Consider the following 16,536-nt stretch of genomic DNA (forward strand, 5'->3'; position numbering starts at 1 on the left):
CGAATGTGATACAGGCTGATATGGAGTCTAGTGTAAATTGTTCTGAAATGGTCTAGCGGAATATAAGTGCAGACATTATTCAGTGTGTTATAAGCAGTGCCGAGATCTAGTGAAATATAAGTGAGGCAGTGCCGAGTGCAGTAATAATTGAGACAGGATCTTGTGTAATACGAACCTGCCTAGTGTAGTAATAACACAGACCGGATCCAGTATAAGAAAACTGATACAGGGTCTAGTGGAGCTTCACATAATTCAGGGCTCTTTGTAATATAAACTGACGCAGTGTCTGGTGAAGTAAATACCGCCAAAGATACGAGATTAATACAAACAGAGACATGGACAAGTACAGAAATGAGAATAATGGTATAGGACAATAACAACAGAAACAGGAAATTGTGTGAGATGAATGGAGGCAGGTTTTGGTGCAGCATTACCTGAGACAGGGCCTAGTTTCATAGACACGTGGCAGGTTCTACTGGAGTAATAGCTGAGACAGGGTCTTGTGAAATGCTACTAAAAACATGTTCTAGTTTTCTATAACTAGAGACAAGCTCTAGTGCAGTGCCAGCTGGGGCATGGCTTATTGTAACTTTAGCCGAGACCTGCTTCAGTGCAGTCATGACTGAGATAGTGCCAACTGTATTATGGCCCTAGTCCAGTACATAAACAACTGTGGCTGAGCCAATTACAGGCACAACTGAGAGATGACCTTCTCTAATATGACCAGAGACATGTCCTGGTATAATAGAAATAGAAACGGCGTCTAATTTAATTTGAACAGAGACAGTGCCAAATGCATTAAGAATTGAGACCGCGCCTGCTTCATGTGATGTGAGCAATCACGGTTTCACTGCCACCCACTGGTCAAACTTTGCTACTGCAGGTGTTGTGAAAATGTCGATTCCATTTACTGTTTCTGAGATCAATGGTTAAAATCAGAAATAATGGAAAACTTAGTCGGCAGGATTCGAACCTGTGCGGGATAACCCTAATGGATTTCAAATCCATCGTCTTAACCATTCGGCCACGACTAAAGACTTTGGCGGAAGGCCTGTATTATTTATACGAAATCATAGAATAGTTGCAGCAGAGACAAGAGGGTCTTCTGCCCGCCCTGTCACTGTCACAACGCGACCTTTTCCCCGGAACCCTCCAATTTATATTGTCCCTCCTCGTTCTCCCTCCCAAACTGGGAATGGAAGAGTGAGAATGAAAGAGGAAGAGAAGTGACGGGTTTTGTAGATCCCAGGGGAAAGAGACTCCAGGAACAGTTCATTGTGACAGTTCACACAGCAACAAGAAAACAACATTCCCTGAGGAGGGCCAAACCCGGGCGGCAGGAGTGGGAGCGCCGAATAATAGCACGTTTAGTTCAAACACAGAAGATGTGTTCAGCCAATAACAGCATCGAGTGTGTTAGATATGAACATGAAATGAACAGTGAGGTGAAATAGTGCCACAAACTGCTGATGTACAGCTTCCAGTTTCCAAAACGCACCAACCTCATCAATGCAGCTCCTCTGAACATTTCAAGTCAAATATTGATCCTTTATAAGGTGCCGTTCCCAGAACTATACACAGTCCTCCAGGTGTGATCTAACCAGGGCTTTGCATAGCTGTAGCAAACCTTTCCCTCTTTAGTATAACAGCCTCTGTTACAGGGTATACAGCAAGGGGAATTAGATTGTATAGATCGAATCAGAAAAATATGGAGATGCTTCATCAGAATAAAATTCCTTTTCAAATTCCATTTGAAATGAACTTGATTGTTTCGAAAGCTGTATAAGAATCCCCAGCCCACATCTCTGTGACATTGGGTCAGGGAAACTTTGTTAATTTTCACACACTGAGCATAGACACCGCAGAAGCTCCTGCACTTCTTTCAGTTTTGTTTTTCTCAACTCAGAGTTTTCAAAAGGGAATTGGACAATGACTTGAAAGGAAGAAAAAAAATCAGAGTTATGGAGAAAGGGAAGGAAATTGAGTCTAATTGAAAGAACAATGTAAAAGGCTGATAATGATATGATGATTGAGTGGTCTCCTCAAGCGGTCTGCCATTTTATGATGACATTATCAGGTTAATTTGACGACAACATTTATAAATCTGCAACCGAATTCCATTTCTGTAAAGCAAGGACCCAAAGTGCTGCTGCAGGACCTCACAGTTTAACATGAGGTGCAGGTGCCTCTGGCTTTGTCAGGTATTGTTCTGTAGTGAACTGGTTATCACATGTGCACGAAATCACCAAGCCTCCTTAGACAGCACCTTCCAAACCCATAACCATTACTACCTGGAAAGACAAGGGCAGCAAATAGATGGGAACACTACCACCTGGAATTTCCCCTCCAAGTCACTCACCATTCTGACTTGGAAATATGGCGCTGTTTCTTCACTGTCGCTGGTTCAATATCCTGGAACTCCCTTCCTAAAAGCACTTTGGGTGTACCTACACCACATGGACAGTTGCATTTCAAGAAGGAAGCTCAGCACCACCTTCTCAAGGGCAACTAGGGATGGGCAATAAATGCTGGCCCAGCCAGCGAACCCCACATCCCGAGAATAAATTGCAAACTGTCTGCAGAATTTTTGTTTTTATGCAGAATTAATCATCGGTTAAATAAAATTAAAACCAACCAAACACCCCTTCCTTCTTACTTCCGTTCATCTCCATTCAGGATCATAATTCTTCTTATCCGTGTTACTAAACGTTATTTCAGTTGCAAACATTCACTAAATTTGCAGTCTGAAATGGAACGATAATTGGTCAAGTTGGTGACATCCTTGCTTTCTGGGCCTTTGTCTCTCCTTCGGCCTCTGTTACTCTCGGTGTATATGTCTGTGTGTTTTCCTCTGTGTGTGTCAATGTGGTTCAGTCCCCTGAGGAGTTGAATACATTTTTACCATCACAAACTATATTCGCATTGGCTAATCCATTTTAACTGTGCCTTTTATTGTAATTTCAGGCTTCTTTCATGAGAGAAACGTTTCTCCCCAAAATGACACGTTTATATAAAACACAATCAATATGCATTATCACACAGTCCCAGGTTTTTATTGGGTTCTTAAGCGACAATGAGAAAAAAATCCAACTCTCCTGTGCCCAACGAGTCCCAACAGCAATGATATTTTTATCTGAATATTAATTTCAAATATAATTTAACAACTGACCAACCATGCACCTACAAATAACACATTCGAAATCTATGAAGCTATTGGATTCAAATAACCCCATTACTTATTCTCTCTTCCTCAGCTCCATAGTGAGTGAGACAGGGAAAAGCAGAAAAGCAGCAACATTCCGGCCCCGCACTCTCCAATCACCCGCTGCCAGCAGAAAGATACAGTCGCTTTGCTGAGTGTTTATTCTGTGAAATGGTGAAGAGCGAATATAAGACGCTTGTAAGATACTGCGTTCAGTTAATATCCAACAACAAACAGGAACAAGGCAGCTTTTCTCTCACTTAAAAGGGCAAGTTTTTATAATGCTACAGCATACAACAACAACTTATATTTAGAAAGCGCCTTTAACCTGTTGAAACGTCACAAAGCGTCCGCCATGGTCATTATATAACAAAGTGTGACGCCGAGCCTCATAATCGGTCAGCTGACTAAAAGCTCTGTCAAAGGGGGAGGCTTTAAGAACTGTCTTAAAGGAGGAAAGTATCGATTTCATGTTCCATCCAACAGCAATGGTTCTTCTCATTGGCTGAAGAAGCCACTTGTGTTCAACCTGAACAGACCATTTAGCCGGAGAAAGTTGACTGGTGAAAGAGATCGGGAAAGAAAAAATTCCAAAAGTAGCCTCTGAGCCAAATTTCCAGCAGCTTCCTGATGGCCGACTGGTTCGGGTTCAGCACTTTCACTGCGTCACCCCAGGTTTGATTCCCTGTCAGAGAATTGAGATTTTCTGCTCTTGGGCGAACTGCTAAAGCCAACATTATTGTCTTCCTGGCTGAAAACAACACAGAACAGTTCTGTCACATTCAGGGCAATGAGAGTTGAAGTTTCACATCAGAACTGAAATGTCTCACGTGCAACAAGTCGAGAATAAATCGAGAGTCGGAGTGAGGAAGTGAAAATAAAAGAGGAGGGCGATGATAGGTTACAAAGCACTGACTATAGAGCTGGTGATGCGAGGCAGAATATTATTCCTGTATTCCCCATGTTACCTTCAATTCTAATTTCCTTATTTATCCCATTCCCAACATTCCCACTACAGTTTGGTGGCATATAAACTCCCACTAATGTTTGATGCCTCTTTCAGGTTATAAGCTCCACTCAAACTTATTCTTCAATCTAAGATCCTCTCCCACTAATGTGCGGATCTGGACCCTTATTAACAGCACTAACCCACCTCCTTTTCCTTTTTGCCCATCCTTCTTAAATGACGATTGCTCTTGAATATTCAGATCAACCAATCACACTGCTCTGTCAAAGCAGAACACATGGCCGATTGGCCAATTTATTTGTTGTAACTTTCTGCCATTTTGTGTTTCCCAACACCCCAGTTGTATCTCTCTAAGTTTTACTGCCATTTTATAACTCAATCCATCGAGATGTAACCCCTGCCCTTCTATCCGACGCTTTGAATTCAAGACAATGAGCAAATTCAGCGGGTTTTCTTGTCATTTCTAGCACTGAATTTGACACCGGACTCGTTCAACGGCAGTTAAATAGTCTCAACCGTTCACCCCTTCAAAATGAACCTGTTGTGTTGCTTCTTGCAGTGCATCTGCTGAACAACATAAGCTCATCCCAGCTCCGCTTTCTTCATAGTGAAATCCAGTGTGAAAATATGAACAATTTCAAAGCTTAACAACGTGCACAAGACTGGAGGGAGAATGTGGCTCTGGATAATTCACACTGTGCACATTCCTGTTATCAGCATCTCGGACAATCAGGAAAATGAGATCCTGTAAACCCTTCCCTTCTCAAATTCTCTTGTTTTCCTTCCCTATCCCTGATTCCCAGGGAAATATTGAGTTCATGGACTGACTGTGTCTGCATCAAGCAACTAATTGACTTGGGAGCTTGGGAGGTGAGGCAGGGACAGAAGCAGAAACAGATGTGACATGACAGTGTTTAGAATTTGATGTGCGTCAGTTACTTTCAGTGATGAATTTCTGCCGTGTGTCCCCTTGTCAGTTTCACAGGAGCCGCAGTGATGAGGTTGTGGGTTTTGGAAATTGAAAGTTGTACATGAGCAGCTTTGAACAGCAGGTCGAACAAGTGCCAGTTCAGATTGAATGTATGGGTTTGTGTGCGGTGTTTCATTTTAACAGGAAGGGTGAGGAGAGACAGCATCAATATAAATTGCTGTGGGGAACAGGCGATTTTTTTGGAATTCGTTAAATGGCTCTTCAGAGAGATGGCATTGGCACGATGGGCTGAATGTACTCCTCTGCTGTAGTCATCTATAATTTTATACCGACCATATTAACTTGTGCATAGGGCCGTTCGCCATAGCCGAGTGGTTAAGGCGTTGGAGTCCAAACCCATTGGGGTTTCCCACTTCTCATTATTCCTGCTTTTAACTCTGTTTCTACAGAGTTATTAACGGTTACATTGATCAAGTCCATCCAGAAACTCGGGAGTTTTCCTATTTCCGTTCACTCCTGAAAACATTCACGAATCTTGCATTCGGAAATGGATCAAAAACGGAGCCAGGTTGGTGTCAGGCTTGCTTTCTGGGTGTTTGTCTCTCCTTAGAAACAATAACTTGCCCTCTGTCACTCTCGGTGTCTATGTCTGTGTGTGTTCCTCTGTGTGTGTCAATGTGGTTCAGTTCCTCATTTTTACCATCCAAACATTATTCACCTTATTCCTGCGGCTTCATATTAAGATGGTCCAGAGAAAACAAAAGCGCTGTTTTAAAAGATGTAAGAGGACATTTATTTCTGTTTCTTTTTGAATGCAGGCTGTTCAGCTACTAAATGCCCGGACGTGACAAAACGGAGGATGATTATATATTCTCATTCAGTGCCAATGCCGGCCAACGTAATGGTTGTTTCTGCTCTGACTGTGGTTGAGTGGCCGAGTGGACTGAGCTGCTGGTCAAGGTTCCTGTGATTTGGGCTCCACTCCCGCGGTTATTAAACTTTCCGGTGGTTTTCTTTTGAGACACTTCCTAAAAATGCTCCGTGCGGCCGGCTGATCTGTGCAGTGTTGCATTTTGGTTGGGAGGATGGGGAGGGGCAGTCGAAGTTGGGTTAATGGCAGGGACTGAAAATCCTTTTTCTCTGTTACTCCCTGTATCCATTCTATTATTTTATACAAACAACAGTTCGATTTCACTAAATAGTTGTGGCCAAGTGATTTTAACTGACGGTCTGTAGAATTACTTGTCGGTTAATTGGAATAACAACCGTCCAAATACCCCCGTGTTTCTTATTCCCGTTCATCTGCAAACATTCCCTAAATTCGCAATTGGAAATGGAAGCGTAATTGACCACTCCTGATCAACCAATCACAACTGCTCTTTGACAGCAGCACGCCAGGCCGAATGGCCTCTTACTTGCCGTAACTTTCTATAATTTTATGTTTCCCAATACCACGGATGCTCTTTCCAGGTGATTCTGCCATATTATAACCCAATTTACCGAAATGTACTTTGTTACCTTGTGTCCTGTCCTTCTGAAGTCAAGACCCGGAATGAATTCAGTGAGAGGTTTTCTTGCCATTTCTAGCAGGAGATTCGGAACCAGACCAGTTGAATGACAGTTTAAATGGTGCCAACCCTTCACTGCGGCTCACTGTGTTTTTGAGTGGAGATGATTTCTATTTGTTACAAAGTGCAGGATGATCTGATTAACTGACGGAGCTGGATCCCGATTACGAATGGTCAATTCCTACTTCATTGCTTTTGTTCTATTTCAGTGGCAATGCTAATGAAGGAGATGATTAATAATTTGCACCGATGTGGTAGCGTGGCCGAGCGGTCTAAGGCGCTGGATTTAGGCTCCAGTCTCTATGGAGGCGTGGGTTCGAATCCCACCGCTGCCAAACATTTAGCAGCCCCATTTGGACAAACACACACCACCGAAAATTGAGCGTCCTGTGCTGCATTTTGTCAAGAAGAAAGAGGAGAGACAATACAAATATGAGTTGCTGTGCGGAAAAGGTAGGGTGTGGAATTATAGTAGTTGAGTTCCTCTTCCAGAGAGTCGGCTTGTGAACGACATGCTGAATGACCGTCTGATGTAGCCGCTTCTGATTTTATACAAACATCAGTGACGTCAGTGCAGGTCCTGTGTTCACGGTGGAGTGGATAAGGGGATCGGGTTGGAATCCTGTGGGGTCTCCTCACAGACTTCCAAATCCTACCAGCTCCAGTTCTCATTATTCCTGATTTTGATAAGGTGCCTATGGAGTTAATTATTAGATTAGTCAAAAAGAAAATAGAAGCATTTGTAAGGGCTAGAAGGCTGGGAACAGAAGAAGCCCGTGGAGAATATAAAGAAAGTAGGAAGAAACTTAAGCAAGGAGTCAGGATGGCTAAAAGGGGTCATGAAAAGTCACTGGCAACAAGGATTAAGGAAAATCCCAAGGCCTTTTATACATATGTAAATAGCAAGAGGGTAGACAGGGAAAAGGTAGGCCCACTCAGGGATAGAGGTAGGAATTTGTGTGTGGAGCCAGAAGAAATGGGAGAGAAACTAAATGTATACTTCTCATCAGTATTCACCAAAGAGAAGGACTTAGCGGTCGATTTGTCTAGGGAAGAGTGTGTAGATAGCCTGGAACATGTTGAGATCAACAGAGAGGAGGTGTTAGGCGTCTTGAAGAATATTAAGGCGGATAAGTCTCCAGGGCCAGATGGGATCTACCCCAGAGTACTGAGGGAGGCAAGGGAGGAGATTGCTGGGGCCTTGACAGAAATCTTTGTATCCTCACTGGCTACGGATGAGGTCCCAGAGGACTGGAGAATGGCCAATGTTGTTCCACTGTTTAAGAAGGGTAGCAGGGATAATCCAGGAAATTACAGGCCGGTGAGCCTTATGTCAGTGGTAGGGAAATGAGGGGCAGCATGGTTTTGTCAAGGGGAAGTCGTGTCTCACTAACTTGATCGAGTTTTTCGAGGAAGTGACAAAGATGATCGACGATGGAAGGACAGTGGATGTTATATACATGGTTTTCAGTAAGGCCTTTGACAAGGTCCCTCATGGCAGACTGGTACAGAAGGTAAAGTCACACGGGATCAGAGGTGAGCTGGCAAGATGGATACAGAATTGGCTTGGTCATAGAAGACAAAGGATAGCAGTGGAAGGGTGCTTTTCTGAATGGAGAGCTGTGACTAGTGGAGTTCCGCAGGGATCAGTGCTGGGACCTTTGCTGTTTGTGGTATACATAAATGATTTGGAGGAAAATGTAACTGGGCTAATTAGTCAGTTTGCAGACGACACTAAGGTTGGAGGAGCTGCAGATAGTGAAGAGGATTGTCAAAGGTTACAACGGGATATAGAGCGGTTGGAGACTTGGGCGGAGAAATGGCAGATGGATTTTAATCCGGACAAATGCGAGGTAATGCATTTTTGAAGGTCTAATACAGACAGGAATTATACAGTAAATGGCAGAACCCTTAAGTGCATCGACTGGCAGAGGGATCTGGGTGTACAGGTCCACAGGTCACTGAAAGTGGCAACGCAGGTGGATAAGGTAGTCAGGAAGGCATATGGCATGCTTGCCTTCAATGGCAGGGGTATTGAGTATAAAAGCTGGGAAGTCATGCTGCAGCTGTATAGAACCTTGATTAGGCCACACTTGGAATATTGCATGCAATTCTGGTCGCCACATTACCAGAAGGATATGGAGGCGTTGGGGAGGGTGCAGAGGAGGTTTACCAAGATGCTGCCTGGTCTGGAGGTTATTAGTTATGAGGAGAGGTTGGAGAAACTCGGATTGTTCTCACTAGAGCGACGGAGATTGAGGGGCGACTTGATAGAAGTTTACAAAATTATGAGTGGCATGGACAGAGTAGATAGTCAGAAGCTTTTTCCCAGGGTGGAAGAGTCAATTACTAGGGGTACATAGATTAAAGGTGAGAGGAGAAAACTTTAGAGGAGATGTGCGGGGTAAGTTTTTTACACAGAGGGTAGTGAGTGTCTGGAATTTGCTGCCAGAGGAGGTGGTGGAAGCAGGTACGATAGTGGTGTTCAAGAGGCAGCTTGACAAATACATGAATAGGATGGGAATAGAGGGATACGGACCCCGGAAGTGCAAAATATTTTAGTTGACGGGCCATATGATCGGCGCAGGCTTGGAGGGCCGAAGGGCCTGTTCCTGTGCTGTACTTTTCTTTGTTCTTTGTTCTATAAACGGAATCAAAACCATTCCCATAGTTTCTTCTTTCCGTTCGTCTGTGTGATTGTCAATGTGGTTCAGTTCCCCAAAGGAAAGGACACATTTTTAACAGAACAAACTTTATTCACGTTAGTTGTGCATCTTCAGATCAAAAATTATCAGGGTGAAAGGTACAAAAAGAGTCTGTCTCCTTCTCTGTGTGCCCCATTGCAACAACAGCTTATATTTAGATAGCGCCTTTAACGTAATTCAACCGCCAAAGATAGTTCACAGGATCATTATATAACAGAGTCTGACACTGACACACATAAGGAGATGTTAGGCCACGTGACCAAAAGCTTGGTCGGAGAGGTAGGTTTTAAGAAGGGTCTTAAAGGAGGAAAGTGAGATCGTGGCGGAGAGGTTTAGGGAGGGAATTCCAGAGATTGGGGCCTCGGTAACTGAAACCACGGTCACCAATGGTGGAGCTATTCTGTTTGGGAATGTACAAGAGGCCAGAATTAGAGGAACACAGATATCTCAGAGACTTGTGGGGTTAGAGGACATCACAGAGATTGGGAGAGGCGAGAACAAGGAGGGATTTGAAAACAAGGTTAAGAAATTTTGAAGTAGATACATTCTTTGAACGGGAGCTAATGTAAGTCAGCGGGTAGAGGGTGATAGGAGAATGGGACTTCCTGTGAGTGAAGACACAGGCAGCAGTTTTGGATGACCTCAATTTGCGGGTGGGAGAATGTCCACTTACATTCCAGAACTGACATTCTGCTGGATCAGCACTTCCCTGTTTCCAAGACCAATATTGATCCTTTATAAGGTGCGGTTCCCAGAACTACACACAGTCCTCCAGGTGTGATCTAACCAGGCCTTTGTTTAGCTGTAGCAAACCTTTCCCTCTTTTCTATAACAGCGTCTGTAACAGCTTGTACAGCAAGAGGAATCGATTGTATAAATCGACTGAGAAAAATGAGGAGATGTTTGGTCAGAATAAACTTCTTTCAAATATTCAATAGGAAATCAATTGCTTAAATAAATATTCCTCTTTATTTCGAAGACAACATGTGAATCCCCAGTTCAACTCTCCATGCCATTGGGTCAGGGTAACTTTGTTAATGTTCACACACTGAGCGTGGACACTGCAGAAGCTCCTGCACCTCTTCCAATATTGTTTTTCTTAACTCAGAGTTTTCATAAGGGAATTGGGCGATTATTTGAAATGGGAAAAAAAACTGCAGGGTTATGAAGGAAGAGAATGATATTGGAACTAAGTTGATAGCTCTTTGAAGAAAGCGCACACCCGATGGGTAGAATGCCCACCTAATGAACTGTGTCAGTTTACAATTAGATTAATTTCTCTGCAGCTTTCCAAAGTGTCACACCCCAGTTCTATTCCGGTAAACAGGATCTTGCAGCGCAGTGGGTCTACACAGTTTGAAATTCTATACAAGTCCCTTTGGCTTTTTCTTGCACATTGTTTCTGTAGTGTAGCGATGTCAACATACCATAAGTTAACAAATAAACAAGTAGTGTTTATCACATTCACTTCAGATGCGCAAGGTCACCGGTTCGAAAGCTGGCAAAAATATTTTGAAAACTGAATCATCTAATTGTGAGAAGTTGTACAATTCCTGTTTCTTGCTAAACAATAGCCGAATACATTATCTCACAGCCATGTGACATTGGCACTTCACCAGGCTTTGAATGATTTTCTCCAAAAGGCACGGTAATGAGAAAGAGACAAAAAATGAGACGAATTACAGTAAGATAGTTTGTGCATGTGTGAAGTGTTGAATGACCTGCTGATGTGCTCTGTCATTTTATGATTCCAATGTTAGATCAATTTCTCTGCCGCATGGCTATGTTTTTCAGCCGAATTGTACTTCCATAAAACAGGGTTTGGAAGTGCAGTAAGGCTGCACAGTTTGATATTTTAAGTCGGTCCCTGTGGTTCTGCCCATTGTTTCTGTAGTTACCAATTGGTTATCACGTACATGCAAAGGTCCCCTGTCTGGAAATGGGTAGAAACATTATTGAAATTTACACATTCAAGTGTGAGAGAAAGTTCCATAATTCACATTTGTTGTTGAATATTAACTGAATATAGTATCTCGCTGCTACAGTAAATTTGCCCTTCGCAAAGCTGTAAAAAGCATTCTCAAAACGAGGAAGGGTGAAACTGACTAGGCACAAAAAACTAGCAGTTCCTTTCATCAACAACAGAAATTAATGAGTTTACAAATACAAATTCACAGTTACTTACTGACTGAAAGATGACTACCAGTGTGATCCAAAGACTAGCTTCATCGTAAAGACAGACGCAATTGATACTGTGATTGAACACGAGACATTGGGAGAGATGGTCCAAAATTACTTTGTATCGCACTTCATCATGGTTCTTAATTCTTTCATGAGCATCGTTGGCCAGCATTTTTGCACATCCCCAAATCCCCTTGAGCTGTGTAACTTGTTAAACCATTTCAAAGGTTAGTTGAGAATCAACCACATCACTGTGGGTCTGGTGTCACATGCAAGTCAGACCAGGTAAGGACGACCGATTGAATTCCCTAAAGGACTGGTGAATCACATGGGTTTATATGGCAATATCAGTGATAGTTTCATGGTCATCATGACTGAGAAAATACTGAGGACATGTCTGATCAGAATAAACACCTTTTGTAAGTTCACCATGAAATGATTTGCATAAATAACTTATGTTAATATCGAAAACTGCGGAAAGAACCCTACTCCAACTCTTAATTTCATTGTGTAAAGGAAATGTTCATTAAGGCAAACTTCATGGATTCTACAGAAACTACTTCTTTGAAAAGGAATTTGGCAATGGTTGAAAGGGAGAAAATTCTGATAAATGGAAAGAGAGAAGGAAATTGGGACTAATTGGCAAGATCTTTGTAAAAAAAAACTGATATAAATATAATGGGTGGAAGGACCTCTTACTGCGCTGTGCCACTTGACGATGACATTGTTGATCAGTCTGTCTCCAGCATTCCTAATGAGAACAGCCGAATTCCATTTCTTCAAAACAAAGACCCAAAGTACTGCAGCATGACGTCACCTTTTAACATTCCAGACAGCTCCATTGGGATCCAGGCAGGGAAATGTTCCTGTAGCGTTGTAGTTACCCTGCTCATTTCGCATGTGTAAGTTATTCCATTCGATGCTCGGGGAAACATTATCACCCAACTGTGTGGAAAAGTTGCATCGCTCCTATTCCTGTTTGTTGTTGAATATGAACTGAATGCTGGATCTTGCAGCCACATTAGATTCGCTCTTCACCATTTCTGAAGATAACATTCAGCAAAATAAGAAGATGTTTCCGCTGGCAGTGGGTGATTGGAGAGTGCGTGGCTGGAATATTGTTACCTTTTCCTGTCTCACTCACCGTGGAGCTGAGAAAGAGCGATTAATTGATGGGCTTGTTTCAATCCAATAGCCTCGTTGATCTGTATTGATTTAGATGGGGGTTCATGATCGTCCATATTCTTTGTTATATCCGAAATGAATATCCATAAACAAAGCTTCGTGTGGGAGCTCAGTGGGCGACAGGTGAGTTTTCAACGTGGGGGGGTTTTCTTGTGGTTTCAGGGTCCCAGAACAAGCCAGAGAATTAATGAGTAATGATGGGGGGGAAAATGGCTATAACTTAGCCTCTGGGTGGTTTCGAACCACCAACCTTTTAGCTCACAGCCGAACAGGCTGACCAATTGCGCCACAGAGACTTAAGGAAAATGCCTGCACGCTGTAGGATATCCTAAAGCAATGGCTCAGCGAGTGAAAGCTTCAGATTGCCGCTACCCGAATGATAATTATCCTCTCAGTTTTACTCTTCCCAAATAAAGGGTGAGACATTCATTGTGGATACATGGAAACAGTCTGATCCCACCCACTGCAGACACATCCATGTCACTGGGAACCAGATCCCCTACAACTGGTGCCGTCTCCCTTCGAGCCTTTTGGTGCCTTGTCTGTTACCAAGTATTCCGCTTGTCCCAAAACCAATAATTCTAAAGGAGTTTCTCTGTTTCACAGGGAGTGGTTAGGATCTGGATTGCACCACCTGAGAGTGTGAGGGAGGCAGATTCAATCGCGGATTTCAACAGAGAATTGTACAGAAAATGCAGATCTCCGGGGAAAAGGTGGGGGAGTGGGACCAGGTGAGTTAGTTTCCAGAAGAGTAAGAGGCCTCCCTTTTCAGACGGAGATGAGCAGATTTTCTTATTCTCTCAGAGGTCGTTAGTCTGTGGAATTATTTTCCCCAGAAAGCAGTGGAGGCAGGGTCATTGAATTTATTCAAGGCAGAATTAGACAGATTTTTGATACACAAGTGGGTCAAGAGTTATGGGGGTGAGGTGGGGACAGACAGCAAAGAGGAGTTGAGACCACAGCCTGATCAGCCATGATCTTATTGGATGGTGAAGCAGGCTCAAAGGACTGAATGGCCAACTCCTGTCCCTGAGTCCTTTGTTCCTATGAGTCGGGCCGAATGGCCTCTATCTGTGGTGTAGCCTTGGCTCTGATTCTCTGACACTATGAGGTGCTTGAGGGGAAAAATGGTCTATTTCTGCTCCTATTTGTTATGTTCTAATTCAGAGCCGACACCACCCAAGGCAATGGTTGGTCTACTGTTGATGGTGGCAGCGTGGCTCCACGTTTTAACGAGATTGGCTTGGGTTTCGTTGTTTTCATGGGTTCGAATCCTCAAGCCATCAACGTTTCAGCTGTTTTGTTCTTTCAGTCACTTCACCTGAGCCCGGGCTTGTGGTTGTTGCCGTATTAAGATGTCCCTCCTGGCAGGATGAACCAGGAGAGATAGTAGGAATTGCAGGGTGACTGGGAATGTGTGGGGCCGAATGTCCTCTCTCTCTGTTAAACCTGTCTATGATTTTATATGAAAAAGGTTAAAATCGATATAAGGTCTGTAATCATGGCTGAGTGGTGAAGACAATGGATTTAAAATCCATTGCGCTCTCCCCATGAAGGCTTGAATCCTGCCGACCTCGCTGCTCCTTCCTTTAGGTGCCTCCAGATTAAAATTAATTATTGGGGAAATGGAATAAAAACCTTCCAACCACTCTCGGGTGGTTCTCCTGCTTCCCTTCCTCGTTTCTTCATTTCCGTTCATCTGCAAGCATTCACCATAATCTCTGTCTGAAATAGAACAATAATTAGACCTGTTGGTGACATCCTTGTTTTCTGGGTGTTTGTTTCTCCTCAGGCCTCTGTCACTCTCGGTGTATATGTTTGTGTGTGTTCCTCTGTGTGTGTCGATGTGGTTCAGTTCCCCAAGGGGGTGAACACATTTTTAACCATCACAAACTTTATTCACTTTAGTTGTGCAACTTCATATTAAAATGTTACAGAGAAAAATATCAGGATGAAAGATGCAAGAGGAGTTTGTCTCTTTCTATGTATGCACTACAACAACAACTTAAAAAGCACCTTTAACCTAATGAAACGTCACAAAGCGTTCCCCAGGATCATTATAGAACAAAGTGTGACACCAAGTCACATATTCAGTCAGGTGACTAAAAGCTCGGTCAAAGGGGGAGGCTTTAAGAACTGTCTTGAAGGGGGAAAGTATCGATTTCATGTTCCAGCTAACAGCAATGGTTCTTCTCATTGGTGAAGAAGTCACTTGTGTTCAACCCAAACAGATCATTTGGCAGGAGAAAGTTGTCTCTGGTGAAAGAGATCTAAAATGAAAAAAAAATGTCAAAAGTAGCTCCATAATCCAAATTTCAAGCCTTATTGGTAGTTCCTCTGGTGTCCCGTGACTCGGATTTACAGCTTTCATTGGGCCCACAGTGGTTAGGCTGGAGGGTTTTAGAAGTTGTAAGTTGAAGATGAGCAGCTTGTGGGACTATTTCACCTCATTGTCGATGTCATGTTCCAGCTCACAGCAAATGTTCTTGTTGGCTGAAGAATTGGTTTGTGTTAAGTCTAAATATGCAGTTTTGTGGTAAAGGAGGTCTGAAGTATTTTTTTAAATGGTAAAAGCAGCGTAGATAAGCCACTCCGGAAGAAAACTTGACAGCTTTCCTGGTGGTCCAATGGTTGGGATTCGGTGCTTTTAGCGCCTCAGGTGGGGTTTGGTTCTCGGTCAAGGAATGAAAATTTATTGATTTTGTGAAATGTTTAAAAACGAGTGTTGCGAACTTATTGATTGAAAACATTTAACAGCTGCACCAGAGTCAGTGGAGGGGGAGTTGAATTTTTGCCTCAGAGCTCAAAATGTCACATTGGGAACAGTACGAGAACAAACACAGACGTGGAGTGAAGAAATGAAAGAAAGACAAGAGAAGGGCTGGTTGCAGTGCAGTTTACATAGTGATGTTGGTGCGAGGAAAAATATGGGTTGGAGAAGGATATACTTTGCTGCCTCCTGTTTGCACTGGCACAAATATTACTCCTGATCGATCAAACAATCAGAACTGCTTTTTAAAAGCAGTACACAGGGCCTAAAGACCTCCTTCTATGTTGTAACTTTGTATAATTTTATGTTTTCCAACACCACGGCTGCTTTCACAATAATTCTGCCATTTTATAGTCCAGACCAGCGAGATGTAATATCTTACCTTGTATTCGGCTCTTTTGAAACCAAAACACGGAGCAAATTCAATGAGTTTCCTTGTCAATTCCAGCACGAGATTTGTCACAAGACCAATTGAGCGACACATTAATGGTGCCAATCCTTCACTGGAGCTCACCGCGTCCAAAGAGCACTGTTACCATCTTGTACCTTCTTGCAGGACATCTGCTGATCAATATAGGCTTATCACAGCTCTGCTTTCTTCACATTGAAACGCAGTGTGAAAATATGAACAATTTGAAAGCTGAACAACCTACACAAGACTGGAAGGAGAGTGTGACTGTCGGTAATGGGCACTGTGCACATTCCTGTAATCAGCATCTAGGAGAAGATGAGATCCTGATGTCTTTTTACTCTATGGTCTGCAAACCTATCTTATTGTGTCTTACATTCCCATGTACTGACTGTCTCTGCATCAAGCAGCTAATTGACCCGGGAGCTGAAAGGACAGATGGAGCTGGACGAGAGGCAGGGACAGAAGCAGAAAGAGATACAACATGAAATTGCTTTGAATTTTATATGCATCGGTTGCTTTTAGTGGTTAATGTCTGCCTTGTAAGTTTCACAGCTGCCGCAGGGATTCGGTTGGTGTTTTCCCTTAAAAGCAGCAAGATTTTAAAAAATGCCACAG

General features: G+C 43.0%; 2 non-coding genes across 2 annotated transcripts; one reads left to right on the plus strand and one right to left on the minus strand.

Moving 5' to 3' along the window:
- Positions 1-952: 952 nt before the first annotated feature.
- trnas-uga (transfer RNA serine (anticodon UGA)) lies at positions 953-1,034 on the minus strand. The gene has a single exon. It is a non-coding gene; the product is annotated as a tRNA-Ser (tRNA).
- Positions 1,035-6,921: 5,887 nt separating this feature from the next.
- On the plus strand, positions 6,922-7,003 carry trnal-uag (transfer RNA leucine (anticodon UAG)). The gene has a single exon. It is a non-coding gene; the product is annotated as a tRNA-Leu (tRNA).
- The last annotated feature ends 9,533 nt before the right edge of the window (positions 7,004-16,536 follow it).

This window comes from Cetorhinus maximus, chromosome 23 (assembly GCF_964194155.1).
Source record: "Cetorhinus maximus chromosome 23, sCetMax3.hap1.1, whole genome shotgun sequence".
NCBI classification, from domain to species: domain Eukaryota; kingdom Metazoa; phylum Chordata; class Chondrichthyes; order Lamniformes; family Cetorhinidae; genus Cetorhinus; species Cetorhinus maximus.